Here is an 18092-nt window from a genome sequence, read left to right as displayed (position 1 = left end):
GCTAGAGATAATTTGTAATCTGTAGAGAAACGAAGAAGCAGCAGTAAAAATATAGCAAGCATATACCGAAACTTTCGGGATGGGGAAACTAGTCAGAATGAAAAGACTAGTGTATTGTGTCTCCGTTTTTTTTTTCTCAATTTGTGTGGTGAATATGTAATGAGAACTTCAGGTCTAACAGGTGTGGAAACTGGAATTGAAACTGGCGGGGAAGGGTGGCATTTAATAAATACACTCCTGGAAATTGAAATAAGAACACCGTGAATTCATTGTCCCAGGAAGGGGAAACTTTATTGACACATTCCTGGGGTCAGATACATCACATGATCACACTGACAGAACCACAGGCACATAGACACAGGCAACAGAGCATGCACAATGTCGGCATTAGTACAGTGTATATCCACCTTTCGCAGCAATGCAGGCTGCTATTCTCTCATGGAGACGATCGTAGAGATGCTGGATGTAGTCCTGTGGAACGGCTTGCCATGCCATTTCCACCTGGCGCCTCAGTTGGACCAGCGTTCGTGCTGGACGTGCAGACCGCGTGAGACGACGCTTCATCCAGTCCCAAACGTGCTCAATGGGGGACAGATCCGGAGATCTTGCTGGCCAGGGTAGTTGACTTACACCTTCTAGAGCACGTTGGGTGGCACGGGATACATGCGGAGGTGCATTGTCCTGTTGGAACAGCAAGTTCCCTTGCCGGTCTAGGAATGGTAGAACGATGGGTTCGATGACGGTTTGGATGTACCGTGCACTATTCAGTGTCCCCTCGACGATCACCAGTGGTGTACGGCCAGTGTAGGAGATCGCTCCCCACACCATGATGCCGGGTGTTGGCCCTGTGTGCCTCGGTCGTATGCAGTCCTGATTGTGGCGCTCACCTGCACGGCGCCAAACACGCATACGACCATCATTGGCACCAAGGCAGAAGCGACTCTCATCGCTGAAGACGACACGTCTCCATTCGTCCCTCCATTCACGCCTGTCGCGACACCACTGGAGGCGGGCTGCACGATGTTGAGGCGTGAGCGGAAGACGGCCTAACGGTGTGCGGGACCGTAGCCCAGCTTCATGGAGACGGTTGCGAATGGTCCTCGCCGATACCCCAGGAGAAAAAGTGTCCCTAATTTGCTGGGAAGTGGCGGTGCGGTCCCCTACGGCACTGCGTAGGATTCTACGGTCTTGGCGTGCATCCGTGCGTCGCTGCGGTCCGGTCCCAGGTCGACGGGCACGTGCACCTTCCGCCGACCACTGGCGACAACATCGATGTACTGTGGAGACCTCACGCCCCACGTGTTGAGCAATTCGGCGGTACGTCCACCCTGCCTCCCGCATGCCCACTATACGCCCTCGCTCAAAGTCCGTCAACTGCACATACGGTTCACGTCCACGCTGTCGCGGCATGCTACCAGTGTTAAAGACTGCGATGGAGCTCCGAATGCCACGGCAAACTGGCTGACACTGACGGCGGAGGTGCACAAATGCTGCGCACCTAGCGCCATTCGACGGCCAACACCGCGGTTCCTGGTGTGTCCGCTGTGCCGTGCGTGTGATCATTGCTTGTACAGCCCTCTCATAGTGTCCGGAGCAAGTATGGTGGGTCTGACACACCGGTGTCAATGTGTTCTTTTTTCCATTTCCAGGAGTGTAACTTAACATATGCAAAATATGTGTACGAAACTACTCCTTTTGCAGGCAATAAAGAGGACATTAAACATGTGCTGGAAAAAATATGAAAGGAAAGTGAAAATTTTGGCTTAAGGCTAAATTCGAAGAAAACAAATAATTTGACATCACGAATGAAGACTAACTCGGTTATAGACGGTGAAATCATTGACGAATTCGATAAATATATATATTTTAGGATCTACTCGTACGATAGCAAAAAGCATCTTCTGCACTAAGAAAATAAGATGAATGGTACAACTTGGAAAAGCCGTTACAATTAAATTAAATAACTTTCTAAAAGAAAGTTAATTGTCATTACTTACAAAAATAAAACTGACCAAAACTTTGATCTTCCCTGCAGTTTTGTGCTGATGTGAACAGTGGACGATGAAAAAAGTGGACCGCAAGAAGACCAATTGATTTGAATGTGGATTTGGAGAGGGATCCTGATGATTTCATATACTGAAAAGTAATAAATAGCACAGTCCTAAAAACATAAAACAATAATTTCTTTGGTGGTCATAAACTTCAGATGAAATTAAAAGAACAAAAGAATCTCTACAAAAAGCTGTAATTATCGGAAGAACAGAAGATCAAAGAGGTGGAGGAAAACAAGGAGACGATGGTTACAAGACATCATATAAAGTACAGAATATATCCAGGAAGAAATGAGGACCACAACGTCCAGGAGTGCTTGGAGAGGCATCGTTCATCATGTCACCAGAGCAGTGAGCGTGCTTCATTTTATATGAGGCACCGTTTATGAGGAAGGACTGTGCTGGTTGGATGGAACATATGTTGGACTGTGCTGATGGGAGGTGCATATGCTGAACGCTGACCGCAAGCCAAGCATTTGCGAATGCTTAGCAGTCTTAATGAAGAGAGCCCAACAGATTGTATGCCCATGTTTGTTACTGTAGGTGAGATGTCGGTTCATCAAATCATTCCAAAAACGAAATAGCAATGAATGCAGTTGTACAAAATCTGTGGCGTTACCAAAAAATAGAGAAGCTGATTTCATCTTGTTAGGTTAAGATAATGTGTATGATGTTCTTGATATATACGCACCATATGCAGTGTTCCTAATTTCGATGGAAAATAATGGTATGTTATTTATTAACAGTATACTCGGAACGAATTTTCAGGTGTAAACTGTATTGCTTAATAATATACGAAGTGTGAATGTTAATAGCACACTCACTTCAAAATAGCTGTAAAGGTGGAATTGCAATAGCATATCCGGAAGTAAATACAACAACTGCCAAATGACGAAAGCATAACCATTTATTTAATAAAGTAAGGTTAGTTAGCTAGCTAATTACATGCTCCTTTAATATAGCTAACTATAATTCAGGGACTGAGAGTCAAATATATACCACATTATCTTAAAAACAATAAAATGAGTAGCTAGCTTTTGCAGTATTGATATTTTAAATGAAACACAAATTTAACAAAAAGGAAAACATATTTGTTTAATATAAGTCTTCTTTGTACATATATTCATGAGAATAACGAAGGAGTTATCGAGAAGATATGGTATTAGGTTAGATTAAAATTTTTCTTCACGCCTATAAGATTTTGTGCTGTTGGCCAAATGACTAAAATGTCTGGTGACTATACGTTGAGCTCTGTTTTGAGCCACTGACAGGTTTAGTAGTTCGCCGGCCGGAGTGGCCGAGCAGTTCTAGGCGCTACAGTCTGGAACCGCGCGACCGCTGCGGTCACAACATTCGAATCCTGCCTCGGGCATGGACGTATGTGATGTCCTTAGGTTAGTTAGGTTTAAGTAGTTCTAAGTTCTAGGAGATTGATGACCTGAGATGTTAAGTCCCATAGTGCTCAGAGCCATTTTTTTTAACTGTTCGTTCCAAGTGAAATATCTACATCTACATCCATACTCCGCAAGCCACCTGAAGGTGTGTGGCGGAGGGGTACCTTGAGTACCTTAAGCGTGGACTACATTATTAAGTGATTTAATCAATGATAGTTAACCAACGACTGTTCAGCAGGGACAATTTAATCTGAATATCAAAATACCTACTTCATTAATTGAAAAGAGAACTTTAGATTTTTTTTAAACATTACCGCGTAGGTTCACTCATACGTGATCAAAGAGTATCTCTGGATCTTGCTTCATACAGGTTCAACAACTCCATAGCAACGAGCCAACAACGTACGAGAAGACTGATAATTACAATGTTTCCTCGCAATAGTGTGTACGATGCGGATGAGATAAGATTTAACAACTACTGCACATCCACGCAATGAATCATTCAATCTTAAATCAGAAGAAGCATCCATCGTACGAGTTCGCATTTCTGTCTCCCGTTCACCAACGGGGATCTACGTCATCGCGCATCGTGTTTCAACTCCACTGCGAGAGTTGTGGTAGTAACAGCTCTACGGCGTCGACAATATCAGCACGTGGTTGGAGCGCGGGGACGCCACATAAGGTTTATTGGTCGTCGAAGCACCACACCATACCCTGGCTCGCACGTTCACCGGATCTGACGTCCCCGGATTTCTTTCTGGAGGGAAAGTTGAAGGATATTTGCTATGGTGATCCACCGAGAACGCCAGACAACATGCGTCAGCGCATTGTCAATGCATGTGCGAACATTATGAAAGGCGAACTACTCGCTGTTGAGAAGAATGTCGTTACAAAATGGTTCAAATGGCTCTGAGAACTATGGGACTTAACTTCTGAGGTCATCAGTCCCCTAGAACTTAGAAGTACTTAAACCTAAATAACCTAAGGACATCACACACATCCAAGCCCGAGGCAGGATTCGAACCTGCGGCCGTAGTGGTCGCGCGGTTCCAGACTGTAGCGCCTATAACCGCTCGGCCACTCCGGCCGGCCATGTCGTTACACGTATTGCCAAATGCATTGAGATTGACGGACATCATTTTGATCATTTACTGCGTTAATGTGGTATTTACAGGTAATCACGCTGTAACAGCCTGCGTTCTCAGAAATGATAAGTTCACAAAGGTACATGTATCACATTGGAACAACCGAAATAAAATGTTCAAACGTACCTACGTTCTGTATTTTAATTTAAAAAACCTACCTGTTACCAACTGTTCGTCTACAATTGTGAGCCATATGTTTGTGACTATTACAGTACCATCTATCACAAAGCCAAAAAAGTGGTCCAACTAAAACATTCATATTTCTTTGTGTACTAGACGAATATGTAATAAAAATGGGGGTTCCTATTTTAAAAAACGCAGTTGATATCCGTTTGACTTATGGTAGCGCTATCTAGGGGGCCAACCACAGACCCATTTGGTTTCCCCCTTCAAGCTAGACAAGTTTCGTTTTTTGTAGTTTTTTAATTTGACACTTATTTCGTGAGATATTTGGCTCGGTCACGATCAATGGACCACCCTGTATGATCTCCTTAAGTAGGAAACACACTTTTGATCCTCAATTCGTTTAGTGTCAGATCTTAATATTTATGAGTGTGATCAAAGACAGCAGCAGGAATATTTACTGCGTGTTTTTCTGTCTTCTGTACCTACTTGTTTTTGTCTTGGCGTATTTTGTATTACTGTGTTCCGTCTCTTCTTTGCTTTGTGAAGTTCTGTGTATAACATCTGTTCTTTCCTAGTAAGTGTGTACAGAGGGTGATATCTGTTCTTCAGAGGCCAAGTATTACTGGCTGCAGAGACGAAGGTATCATTTTCCACCGTCCCTCCTAGCTACAGCCACATTGTAGAGTCGTAACTCACGAAGTGAGAGACTCATTTCAAATTATCAGACAGTTTTGCTTTTGTTTCTGTGCTAGATTTCATATATGAGGTACAATGATCAGATGGGAATTCTTGTGCATGAATTCGTTTCATTTTTGCTTCACTTTTCATTCCATGTTGATTGAAAATATTAAGTAAATGTTCGACCATAACGTTCCAAAAAATGGGACGCAAAAAGAACTTCTACCAGCATTGTTCAGCAATCTTTCCCTTTGTAGCTGGAAGACGACGAATTAGCGTAACTGTTATTAAAGTAGTCGTTCATCGGTCTGTTAGCAGTCCTGTGTTACTTAGGAGAAGAGATAAGGCCATGATAGGTTGTCAGAGTGAGCAGAAGTATTGTGTGGCTGTGCACTGTTAGCGTGTGGAGATACTGGCTTTAAATTACTTTAACTGATTCCCCATGAAACCTTCCCACATCAGGGACACGCCTTCATCAGTTCTGATACACTGACTTTATTCCCATTGATTCCATCAATTTTATTTCCGTTCGGTTAATTCAAATGGCATGATAGTTGGTAGGACAGTAAGGATTTATTAAGAGCTTTGTTTGGAATGTGACGTTATATGGCTAAAAAAAGTGACTATTGGTGCAAATGATGCATGGAAAAGACGCGAGGAGATATTAGAGATGTGGTGCTGGAGGAGGATGCTACAGATCTCTTGGACAACATACCTCTTAAATCGAGAAATTCTTGGAACACTAGTTGCAAAAAGATCTCTACTTCCGAAAATATAGAAAAGAATAGATCATTTAGTTGGTCATTTCTATCGCCACAATAGTTTTCTATTTAACTTAATGCAAGGAATGATTCAATATCTGAGAGCATTACGACCTTTCCCTCCATTCCTACAAGAAACGGTTATCAGTGCACTTTATTTAAGTATTCTAATACTAAGACAGTGCAACCATTATAAGTGAGTAGAAGGATCGAACATTTAAAAATCATTTTACTCTTCTGTTTCTAGTAGTTTCTCGTTGATAATGTGGCTCGTCGAAAAGCATGGCTCGCTGACAAATTTTACGCCTAGGAAGTATGGTCGGATTTGATAGTTTAAATTCGATCACTGCTTCTTTCAATTTCTTCCATCCGATATTCTATTTTCAGTTCACATACATCCATATATTCCATATAACATCACAAATCAATCTCCTTGCTGCATACAAGAAGTCAAACAGACAACCACTACCATCCCAACACAAGTACTAACTCGCGCCATAGCTCACTCACCATACCACTACAGACAAATAACTCGAACAGGCAACCATTACCAACTTCGCACCATCACTACCTCGTACTACAACACTTTAACTCAAAAGAACGAAGATATAACAACTCACAGCACAGAGATCGCACAAAGTATAATGTTTTTATATCTACAGAGATTTACAAATAATAATTAATTATTTTTTATAAATGTTTTCAGCTTAAATTACAATAATAACAATAGCTGCAATTATTTCAAATGTTCGAGTAATTACAATTTTGAGTTATACCAGAAGTATGAAAATGAATTACGTTTTTTGAAAGATATTAAATCTTACGCTAAATTAATGTTTCGTCATACTTTCTATTTACAGATATAAAAGATCATTTTAGTCATACCACCAAAACTATATGAAATATAAGATTGCGATTTGTACGGTGCTGGATCGTGTTGTTAATTTGTCATGTGTTTCGTATACTCCAGTACGTGACAAATGGAGATCCATTGACCAGTTCACCGAGCGAGGTGGCGCTGTGGTTACCACACTGGAGTCGCTTTCTGGAGGACGACGGTTTAAACCCGCGTCCGACCATCCTGATTTAGGTTTTTCGTGGTTAGTCTAAATCGCTTCAGGCAAATGCCGGGATAGTTCCTTTGAAAGGGCATGACCAACTTCCTTTCCAATTCTTCCCTAATCTCCGAAATCACTCAACAAACCATTGAGCAGCTCCACCCCAAAAGGCAGATCTGGACTCCAGACAGGTCAGATATGAAAGAAATGAACAGACTAAGTGATAAGAGAGATGAGTTGGAAGAAGAATTGCTGCAGACCAGCCTTCGGATTGAGAATTAAGAAGGCTATAGTGGCATAAATACGTATCCACAGTAATATAACGCCAGACCCTGGGCAGAGGCATTACGGATCACCAGCGTTTCTTACCTCGTGCCTAAAAATCTCTTTTTTGCTAGGTGATGACTCTTGTTTCTTCTTGATCCACCTGCGAATGTGTGACGTGTGTGTGTGTGTATGGGTGGGGCAATGAGGAAGAGGGGGCATTGTGTAAGTAGGCTGTTTATGTTTTCTCTATGTAAGTAGGCTGTTTATGTTTTCTCTATGTAAGTAGGCTGTTTAGGTTTTTTATTGGTAACGCCACCTCTGTATGAAAATCACTGGCTGTGCTGTGTGCAGTCTGTGGCTAGTTTGCATTGTTGTCTGCCATTGTAGAGGGGCAGCTGGATGTTAACAGCACGTAGCGTTGCGCAGTTGGAGTTGAGCCGCCAGCAGTGGTGGATGTGGGGAGAGAGATGGATGAGATTTGTAATTTGTCATGAACTGCTATATTTATATATGATGATATCAAGGTAAATACATTGTTTGTTCTCTACTAATATCTTTCATTTGCTAACTATCCCTATCAGTAGTTAGTGCCTTCCATAGTTTGAATCTTTTATTTAGCTGGCAGTAGTGGCGCTCGCTGTATTGCAGTAGCTTGAGCAGCGAAGATTTTTGTGAGGTAAGTGACTTGTGAAAGGTATAGTTTAATGTTAGTCAGGGCCATTCTTTTGTAGGGAATTTTGAAAGTCAGATTGCGTTGCGCTAACAAAATATTGTGTGTCAGGTTAAGGTCAGTCGTGTATAAATTGTTCAAAGGGGACGTTTCAATTGTAATGCTTGTTGTGTGGTCAGAAGAAACGCATTACGTTCATGCGTAAAAACTTAGGCACAGCATTGCATGCGAGAGATTATAAAATATCGATGAGGTTGTGTGAGGTTCTAAATAGGCGTAAAATAGTACATCATTATACCGTATTTCGTCGGTACTCGAAGCGTATGAGCCGAATGGATGCTGAATAAAGTATTTTCCTGTCGACAGCCAATGCCCAAAGTCCGCTGCATCGTGGGATAAACTATCGGCAAGCCTATGTTCTATGGTGGTCAGACAGGCAAAGGCTCTATAATGAAAATATTTTGTACAGCATCAGTTATTGTCAGCGTGTTAAAAAGTTAAAAAAGTGATTACGTTTACATTCGGAAGACTTCAGAACACAGGCAAAATTAAGTGTAAAAATAACGCAGTGAGTTGCTTGACGTGTCGGGCTTCGCGCTTACACTGCATTCCATTTTCCATTAGACTAAAAGAACGTACAGCAGGAGAGGACTTCATCGAAAGAGGCACTTCCTCTAGAAACTGCCGTTGGCAGTTTTAGCAGATTTCTCGTCTTACAATTCTGAGGGAGGTCATGTTAATTGTCACATTAAGCCGCTGATACGGAGTTCATCATAGCGATGACCGCCCGGTGAGTAGGATTTCTCTACCAAAGACTATACTTTGAAAGGCAATGGCCGAATCAAAGTGCTGAATATAGTTTCACTGTTCTCCCGAAGGCTTAATGAAAAACAAAACTCACCAGCCCCATCTTTCAAAACGCAAAGAGGGTAAAATTGTGGCTGCCAGACAATAACGCTAAATGGATGGCCTGGGTGTTAAATGTCTGAAAAATCTTTCGCAATGGTTAGAAAGATATGTCAAAAGGAGGTATCGATGCCAGTTGGTCGACATACGCGAGTTATTGTGCTATATGTGCTCGAACAGCTTGATACACATTCCCGTGAATGACTTCCTACAGCGATTCACAAGGATTGTGGAGACGAATAATACCTTCGTCAAATGAGTTAATGTCTCAGGAAAAAAATTAGATTCTACAGTTTTTCAATTGAGCACTTTAGAACAGGGATTCATTATCCATCAGTGTCACTCCTTGTGTGTCAGGTTTGTGGTATCTGCTCCGAAACATTCAAAAAAATACACGGTTGCATATGACATCACAGCGCAGGTAGGCGCAGTGGGTGAGGCATTGGGTTCGCATTTGCTAGACTGGCGGTTCAAATAAGTTTCCGTAAGTCGCTTACGTCAAGAGCTGGGCCTTTTTTTCTATTTTTTTTAGGGGAAATGCGGCCTATTCCCTTCTCCAGCCTTCCTGAATACAAGCTTCAAGCTTGTTCTCCTTCTCTAATAAACTCGTTGTAATCTCCCTTCTTTTCCTCCACACGACATTGTTTTACAAGTTTACTAACTTACCTTTAATTCGTCACTCACCCACTCACCCGTTTGAATAAACCTGCCATTGAGTTCTTGGTCGTATCGAGAATGTGCTGGCAGCTCACCGTACGGCACCATTACGACTGACATTTCCTTTCCTTTTGGAGAGCCTTGGCGTGTGCTGCGGGGGCGTTTGAATGCGGTACGGTGGCAGTCGGCTGGAACATAATACATGCAAATGGCGACAGGGTGCACGAAGTGAATCGCTGTCCCGGTGCCAAATATAGGTTTCAATTGCACTCACGTGTGCAAATTATCTACTGGCGTGCTGTTATTACTGGCAAGAGACGAAAATAAGTTCCCACGAATAGTCAAATAAGTGCCTGACACTCCTATAAGCGGAAAGATACGGCTAGTGTTTAGTGCAGTAAAGATCCAAGATGAGACTGCGAAACGGACTGTTTGCTTTTACGTATCGTTGTTGGACGGCAGCGATAACATTATTCGGCTGGTGACTAAGTAAGAGTACAGATGTTGCGACTGATATGGGTACATTCACTTGCAGCAAGGACTTTAAGAGTTAGACATTATTACGGGCTAGATGGGCGTTGAAATCGTGATTACTGCGACTATAATCATGAAAGTTCAGGGAGTACCAGCGGCGTCAAGCATTGTGTGTCCTCTTACACGAAGTGGTCGCTCGACATATGTTTCCTGCCTACTCATACTGCACGGGGAAGGACAAACTACGTAAAGACTGTCGCGGTAAATGGAAAGCGTTGTTAGCAGCGTAGCGTTATTAGCAGCGTAACTTTTTAGTGTGCGTGACTGGATCATGATGTTCCGATATCGATGAAATTTTCGGGCACCGTTGCTAGATGTTGTGAAATTTGTCACTTTGCTGTGTTTTAAGCAATTCGAAAATACTGCATGTGGTAGCTGTGTTCATTCACGTAGAGGACGCCAAGATTTGACAATTGAATTGATAACACATCCAGATGAACAAGAAAACTGCAACTCCAGTGCCAGAGAATGACGTACAATATGGTGGTTTTGTTCATTGACTAGAATATGGGCCAAAACGGTATATGTGGGCTTTGGCCCCGCGGTTATTCGACTCTAAACTGTGGGAAATGTGGAAATGTTCTCACCAAAAAGGAAATTTAAGATGTTTCACATTAAATACTGGAAAATACCACCATTCTTTCGGCCACAGGAACAACATTGTAGTATTTGTATTGTAGCACCTATGCGCATTTTGTGGGCGATGATACTAGACAGGGAATAATGTTTCTGTGAGTACAGTTTGCATTGTTGCGAAATTTATTGAAATGGCTGCTTTGCCTGGGTCATACGCCAACCTCCTGCAAGTGTGTGGTGTACATGTGGCAACTGATGACATCATGATCACCTCCCCATTCCTGGACTTTGCCTCCCCCCCATTTCACCCTCCCCTCCTCCACTTACCCTCCCCTTCCACACTTACCCTCCCCCCACTCGTATGTTGATGGGAAAAAGAACGTACTTAGCCTCTGGTGAGGAAGGATGTAAGGTACTGTCTTGGGAACTGTCTTCATTTATTTATGAGTATGATCCTGCTGGAAGAATTTCCTAAATTTGGGCAGGGAAATTGAACTGAAAATTAGCCTACTCCGTTTCTTCTTGACATTTAAATAACCACACCTGCTTAAAATTGACAGGATGAAAGAAAAATGCTCTCATGAAAAAAACAGTCATCCACACACATAAAAACACAAAAAATCGATAGCTGAAACAAAACCATAACCTCGTCCACATATCGAAAACCGCTTTGTAACTCACAGCACATGAGGAAAAACTTCGAACTACACACCCAAACCCTCTGAAAAACTTCAAAGAAGAATGATGTGTTCTAGTAACACCCTGCTTGCTACAGATATAAGAACTTCCTCTGTACAAGTACAAAACCACATACATCAAGAAACACTGATGCAATGGTCACACAACAAAAACAGGATATCGCGAGAAAAAACGTCAATGAAAATTGTCCTAATTATACAGTACTAAAAAACGATAGGAAACAAAACCATAAACTGGTCTACACGTACGAAAAGCATGCCGCAAATAAAAAGAACGCTTACATGCTGTCAAGGTGACGCTACAGCGTCATATATAGTCTCCCCTGTATGTATGATTCGATTCTTAGCCATTACAAGTCATATGTTTGGGATAATCCTGTGATTTGATTGGTTACTGACCTCGAGAAAGTTTCATGGGAGGTTGATAAACTTTACAGCACCAGCAAAGACTGAAATACGGAAACTCCACGTAGGAACCACTGTCATCTAACGGCGAAGTTTGGCGGTGCTGGCCATAACACATGCAACCTGAAGTATAAATTATCGCGACACATACCCGTCTTTTTCCACAATCTGAGGGGGTATGATGCTGACTTTATCAATGTTTCTGTGAGTGCAGTTTGCATTGTTGCGAAATTTATTCAAATGGCTGCTCTCGCTGGGTCATCCACCCACCTCCTGCAAGTGTATGGTGTACATGTGGCAACGATACACTGATGACACTACGATCCCCTCCCTCCCCCTTCCTGGAGATCGCCTGCTGCGGAGCCTAAGTTTCGACGACGTGTGCTGAACGCTGCTTTTTTGTCTGGTCCATCATTATAGTCTGTCATCAGATCTGCCACAAATTGCAGGCACAAATTGCAGGTTATTCTTCTGTTATGTTATGAGGTGCTGACGTCCAACACCTACCGGTGGTTTCACCGTCCTTCATCCATTTTCCGCATAAACTCAGGACAATATTATGGGAACAACCATCAGATTCGCCGTTTCCCATGTCTTCGTCCCCAAACGCTGGGATGTATCAAATTGCCCCTTCTCAAAGCCGCTGATATCAGTGGATTTCCTAGTTTGCCACTCTTAACGTAGCATTCTTGGTCTAGGGGTAGCATCTTCGATTGATAATCAAAACGTTCTCGGTCCCGTGTTTGAAACGCGCCAATGTCTAAATTTTGATTAATAATCGGCATTGGATGCCAAAGACTTCCAGCATAAGAAGTCACCGTCATTCTGCCAACTGCCTTGTCAAAGAGGGCGAAGGAGCGCACAGAGATTCACGGCACTCTCTTTCCCTAGGGGTGGAAAATTGCCCCTAAAGTCAGAAGAATCAGCAATGACCAACGGCATGAGGATGCAAAAGGCAATGGAACCCACAACATTAAAGAAACATAACGTGTATCCACAGAACATATGGCCTGTAATCGAAAAAAAGTCATGATGATCTCTCCATTGGCAAAAGATTCCTGAGTAGTCCCCGATTCGGATCTCCGGGAAGGACTGCGAAGAAAGTGGTGACCATGAGAAACAGACTGAATAATCAACGAAAGGATAACGTTTATGAGTCAGAGCGTGGAGTGTCAGAAGCTTGAATGTGGTAGGGAAGCTAGAAAATCTAAAAACGGAAAAGCAAAGGCTCATTCTGGATATAGTAGGGGTCAGTGAAATGAAATGGAAAGAAGACAAGGATTTCTAATCAGATGAGTGTAGGGTAATATCAACTGCAGCAGAAAGTGATATAACAGGAATAGGATTAGTTATGAATAGGAAGGTGGGATAAAGAGTGTGTTTCTGTGAACAGTTCAGTGATAGGGTTGCTATTATCAAAATCGACAGCAAACCAACAACGACAGTTCAGGTATGCATGCCGACGTAGCAAGCTGAAGATGAATAGAAACTGTATGATATTGAAAGGGTAATACAGTACGTAAAGATAATGAAAATCTAATAGTCACGGGCTACTGGAATACAGTTGTAGGGGATGCAGTAGAAGCAAAGGTTAAAGGAGAATATGGACTTGGGACAAGGAATGAGGCAGGAGAAAGACTAATAGAGTTCTGTAATAAATTTCAGCTAGTAATAGCGAATACTCTGTTCAAAAATTACAACAGGATGAGGTATACTGGTAAAAGGCCGGGTGATACTGGAAGACGTCAGTTAGATTACAACATAGTCAGACAGAGATTCTGAAATCAGATACTGGATTGCAAGGCATACACAGGAGCAGTCATAGACTCAGATCACAATGTTGTAGTCATGGAGGGTACGCTGAAGTTTGAGACATTAGTCAGGACGAATCAAAGAAGTGGGATACGGAAGTACTAAGGAATGATGAGATACGCCTGAAGTTCTCTAGGCTATATAGATACAGCAATAAGGAATCGCTCAGTAGTCAGTACAGATGAAGAGGAATGGACATCTCTAAAATGACAATCACAGAAGTTCGAAAGAAATACATACGTGCAAAGAAGGTAACTGCGAAGAAACCATCGGTAACAGAAGAAACACTTCAGTTGATCCATGAAAGAAGAAAGCACAAAAATGTTCAGGGAAATTCAGGAATGCAGCAATATAAGTCGCTGAGAAATGAAATAAATACGAAGTTCAGGGAAGCTAACATGAAATGGTTGCATTAAAAATGTGAAGAAATCAAAAAAGAAGTGTTGTCGGAAGGTCTGACTCAGTACACAGGAAAGTCAAAACGACTTTCAGGTTGTGAAAAGCAAAGGGGGAACAGTAAGAATACAAAGGGAGTTCCACTGTTAAATGTAGAGGAGACAGCGCATAGGTGGAATGAATATATTGAAAGCTTCTGTGAAGGGAAAGATTTGTCTGATGTGACAGAAGATGAAACAGTAGTCGATTTAGAAGAGGTAGAGGATCCAGTATTCGAATAAGAATTTAAAAAAGCTTTGGAGGGCTTAAGATCAAATAAGGCGGCAGGGATAGATAACATTCCATCAGAATTTCTAAAATCATTTGGGTAAGTGGAAACAAAACGACTATTCACGTTGGTGTGTAGAATATCTGAGGCTAGCGACGTATAATCTGACTTTCGGAAAAGTAACATCCACACAATCCCGAAGACTGCAAGAGTTGACAAGCGCGAAATCATCGCACATCAACTTCGCAGTTCATGCATCCAAGTTGCTTACAAGAATAATATACAGAAAAATGGAAAAGTAAATTTAAGATGTGTTAGATGACAATCAGTTTGGTATTAGGAAATATAAAGGCACCAGAGAGGCAATTCTGACGTTGCGGTTGATAATGGAAGCAAGACTAAAAAAAAGTCAAGACACGTTCGTAGGATTTGTCGACCTGGCAAAAACGTTCGACAATGTAAAATGGTGCAAGATGTTCGAAATTCTGAGAAAAGTAGGGGTATGCTATAGGGAGAAACGGGTCATATACAATACGTACAAAAGCCAAGAGGGAATAATAAGAGTGGACGACCAGAAACGAAGTGCTCGGATTAAAAAGGGAGTAACACAGGGATGTAGTCTTTCGCCCCTACCGTTCAATCTGTACATCGAAGAAGCAGTAATGGAAATAAAAGATAGGTTCAAGAGCGGAATTAAAATTCAAGGCGAAAGGATATCAATGATACGATTCACTGATGACATTGCTGTCCTGAGTGAAAGTGAAGAAGAATTACATGTTCTACTGAATGGAATGAACAGTACAATACAGAATATGGATTGAAAGTAAATCGAAGAAAGACAAAAGTAACCAGAAGCAGCAGGTATGAGAACAGCGAGAAACTTAACATTAGGATTGATGGTCACAAAGCAGATGAAGTTAAGGAATTCTGCTACTTAGGCAGCAAAATAACCAATAACGGATGGAGTACGGAGAACATCAAAAGCAGACTAGCACTGGCAAAAAGGGCACTACTGGCCAAGGGAAGGCTACTAGTATCAAACATAGACCTTAATTTGAGGAAGAAATTTCTGAGATTGTACGTTTGGAACACAGCATTGTATGGTGAGATTGTACGTTTGGAACACAGCATTGTATGGTTGAAAGGTCTCTGTTGGATTCCTTTCATGTTTGATTTCTTAAATCTGTTGTCATTTATGGAATAAATTCCTCTTCTAAATTTACTGTGGCGTTTCTGACTATCTGGGAGGAGACTGAGTAGTGGAACGTGTTACCTTTACACGTAAACAAGAACGATCTGTCACACTAATACACTTTAAAACACAGTTTATATGTAATTCATGTCACACAGTCTCATACGGAACCTACATCCGCTTTCTGTTATATACTGTATATGATAAGATACTGTCATCCCCCTTCCCTTCTGTGTGAGAGGATGAATGATCAAATGTGTTTGTAGTTGCATGCTTGAGGGTAGCAGACAAGGATGTCTGCTAGAGAACAGTAGGACCAACGTCGGAACAGGTAGCTACGCTTTCATAAAGCAGAGAGGTTTCTATCCTTAGTATGGTTCTGTCCGTCCGTTGTCATGTTGGTATAGGAAGCTGCCCCTCTGACCACTTCCGTTTGTCTTTGTGAGCCACCCTCAGGAAGCACGCTCGGCAGTAGGCAGTTGCAGTCTGGCGGTGGCGAGCGTCTGAAGTGGTAAGATCTCCGGCTAAGCGCGTGTCTGCTAAGTCCGTAGGACAATGGATTTCTTAAGTTCAGCCTAACTGAAAACTTAATACCTTGAATTCAGATTTAGCTCTAAAATATCTAATGCTATCTTAAATTGCAGCGTAGTGTAATTCTCGTGTGAAGTTCATATTATTTTCCGGTTGTTGCTTTGTTACTACTTTGTGAGTAAAGTGGAACCACGTGTTGATCAGTAACTCTAACTAAGTTCATCAATCTTAAATGTGAATGCTTGTGTAATTATAACGTCTCGTCTTGACAATATTTTACAATATAGCAACTTTTCTTTATGCTTTTCTTTATGTTCAACCCACGTGGAGTGTACTTTGCGAGACCAGTACCACGTGCTTATATAACTGTTTGACCCATCAGGTTAATAGTAAGACGTTAGTAACCAGTTCAAGGTTTTTCTTTTGTCAATTGCTTTTCGATCGAATTTATTTTAATTATCAAAATTACTGAGGAGTTATACGCTTTCTGTAAACCAAGTTGACCACGTGGCGCATGTGGTGTAATCATCAAAGTAGCCTTCAGCTATTCTTTTTGGGAAGATTTCACAAAGAGTTAATATGAATTTAGTATACCAGTGTGTGGTAATTACATGACGGACAGGATTGCGTTACGAACGTAATTTCTTTGGGTGAAAACTGAATCTGTTGGTTGTGGTTAATTTCTCCTTGCTTATGTTTCAACGTTCTTTGGGTGTTGTTTTGTGAATGCAGGGTTGTATGCAGTCTCCCAATCTTGGCTCCATATTTGATGTGTTCCGTAAGATTAAAATCTCACATTTTTACAATCCTTAAACAAGGCACCAGCTCAGTTATAACTCACGTATAATATGCTGAAATTTCAATGAACAATTTTAAAATAAATTTCCAAATATAAACTGATTTCTTTCTTTTTATTTAAATTCTCCTTTTTATATATAGATATATTACCGGTTGTTGTATGACTGTAATAGATTATAATCAATGTTAGTCTGTTTGGGAATTTGGTAAACTTAGACTAGATACCTGATGAAACAGTTGCTTAGTAATACAAGATTAACCTCCCCAGACAGCTCACAGCTTTTAACCCGCTTTTATTCTACTATTAGCACCCGATTTCAGCATAGCACAATTCATGTAGCAATATTACATGGTAGTGAAACATGTACTGTGGGAAAACAGGAGCGGAAGAGAATCGAGGCTTCTGAGATGCGGTGCTACAGACGAATGTTGTAAATTTGATGAGATTATAAGGTAAGAAAGGAGGAGGTTCTCCGCAGAACAGGAGAGGAAGGTAATATGTGGAAAACACCGACAAGTATAAGGGACAGGATGACAAGATATGTGTTAAGACATCAGGAAATGACTTCCATGGTACTAGAGGGTGCTGTAAAGGAATAAAACTGTTAAGAAAGACAGGGATTTGAATACATCCAGCAAATAAATGAACACGTAGGTTGTAAGTGCTGTACTGAGACGAAGAGGTTGGCACAGGAGAGGAATTCGTGGCGGCTCGCATCAAACCAGTCAGAAGACTGATGACAAAAAAAAGGAAACGTAAATAGAGGGATTCCCCTCTCGTTTCTGCACTGCTTTGGCGTAGCGTGCTCGCAGTGAGACCAGACGGCGCTAAGCGATACGCAGTGGGTATAATGTTTTGGCTCACCAGTGTGTTGAGTTCGGTTGGGTTGTTTGGGGAAGGAGACCAGACAGCGAGGTCATCGGTCTCATCGGATTTGGGAAGGATGGGGAAGGAAGTCAGCCGTGCCGTTTCAAAGGAACCATCCCGGGAGCTATCTGGAGCCATTTAGGGAAATCACGTGAAACCTAAATCAGGATGGCCGGACGCGGGGTAGAACAGTCGTCCTCCCGAATGCGAGTCCAGCGACCACTGTGTGCCTATGTGTGAGTGTTTGAGTTTGTGTGTGTTTAAAGAGACTGTTTGTGAACATATATCTCGAAAAATTGGT

Source organism: Schistocerca americana, chromosome 4, assembly GCF_021461395.2.
Source record: "Schistocerca americana isolate TAMUIC-IGC-003095 chromosome 4, iqSchAmer2.1, whole genome shotgun sequence".
NCBI classification, from domain to species: domain Eukaryota; kingdom Metazoa; phylum Arthropoda; class Insecta; order Orthoptera; family Acrididae; genus Schistocerca; species Schistocerca americana.
The sequence above is the reverse complement of the archived record's forward strand: the minus strand, read 5'-3'. Positions refer to the sequence as shown.